The sequence below is a fragment of the Cebus imitator genome, unplaced genomic scaffold, assembly GCF_001604975.1.
Source record: "Cebus imitator isolate Cc_AM_T3 unplaced genomic scaffold, Cebus_imitator-1.0 Scaffold6501, whole genome shotgun sequence".
NCBI lineage: Eukaryota > Metazoa > Chordata > Mammalia > Primates > Cebidae > Cebus > Cebus imitator.
Window position 1 is genome coordinate 1 of NW_016113816.1, and position 1085 is coordinate 1085.

General features: G+C 42.1%; 1 non-coding gene across 1 annotated transcript; it reads left to right on the forward strand.

The window, feature by feature from the left end:
* Positions 1–883: 883 nt before the first annotated feature.
* LOC119470059 lies at positions 884–990 on the forward strand. The gene has a single exon (XR_005198920.1). It is a non-coding gene; the product is annotated as a U6 spliceosomal RNA (small nuclear RNA).
* The last annotated feature ends 95 nt before the right edge of the window (positions 991–1085 follow it).

The window sequence follows — 1085 nt, forward strand, 5'->3', positions numbered from 1 at the left end:
AAAAAAAAAACAAAAAAAAAACCATATCATTTTACCTTCTTTTCTCTACAGGAGAATTTCACCCAATATAATTAAAGTTTTTCCCTTGGCTCCAGAAAACAAGAGAGAGAAACAACTGAATATTAGGGTTACAGCAAGGCAAGCCCATAGACCCCCTCCCCGTTCTCCCCTGCTAAGCTGAACAAAAAACAAAAACAGCCTCAAGCCTGGTAAACAGGGCACCAGGATGTGGTTGCACCTGGCTCTGAAACTCAGCATGTTAACCCAAGTAAGCAGAATGTCAACCCCTGAGAACCAAGATGCGGTTTTTCCTAGAATAGCACCCAGCTACTTGCAAACCCTCTCTGTAACCCCCATAATCTGTAAGCCAGGCTGCTGCCTTCACTGCCTGTGCTGAGACAACCTGGCCACCAAGTGAGACTCTGTCTCAAAAAAAAAAAAGTTGTCACTTGATACCATTTCAGTCCGCTACGATGGCTAGAATTAAAAAGACACAGGGAATAACAAACATTGCTGAGGATGTGGAGGAATCAGACCCTCATATACTGCTGCTGGGAATCTAAAACGACACAGACACTGAAGAATAGTCTGCTGTTCCTCAAAAGTTTAAAAACACGTTTCCCATGTAACCCAGCAGTTCTTTTCCTTCATGCATATCCAAGAAAACTGAAAACATATGTGCCACAGAAACTTGTACATGAATGTTCACAGCGGCATTATATTTGGAATAGCCAAAAAGTGGAAACAACCCAAATGTCCTTCCAGGGATGAATGGAGAAACCAAAATGTGGTCTGTCCATACAGTAGAATATTATGCAGCCAGAAAAAGGAATGAAGGACTTCGCATGTTACAACACACGTGAACCTCAAGAACATTAGGCTCGTGCTCGCTTCAGCAGCACATATACTAAAATTGGAACGATACAGAGAAGGTTAGCATGGCCCCTGTGCAAGGATGACATGCAAATTCGTGAAGCGTTCCATATTTTTTATCTACAACCATCTGATCTTTGACAAACCTGACAAAAACAAGCAATGGGGAAAGGATTCCCTGTTTAATAAATGGTGTTGGGAAAACTGGCTAG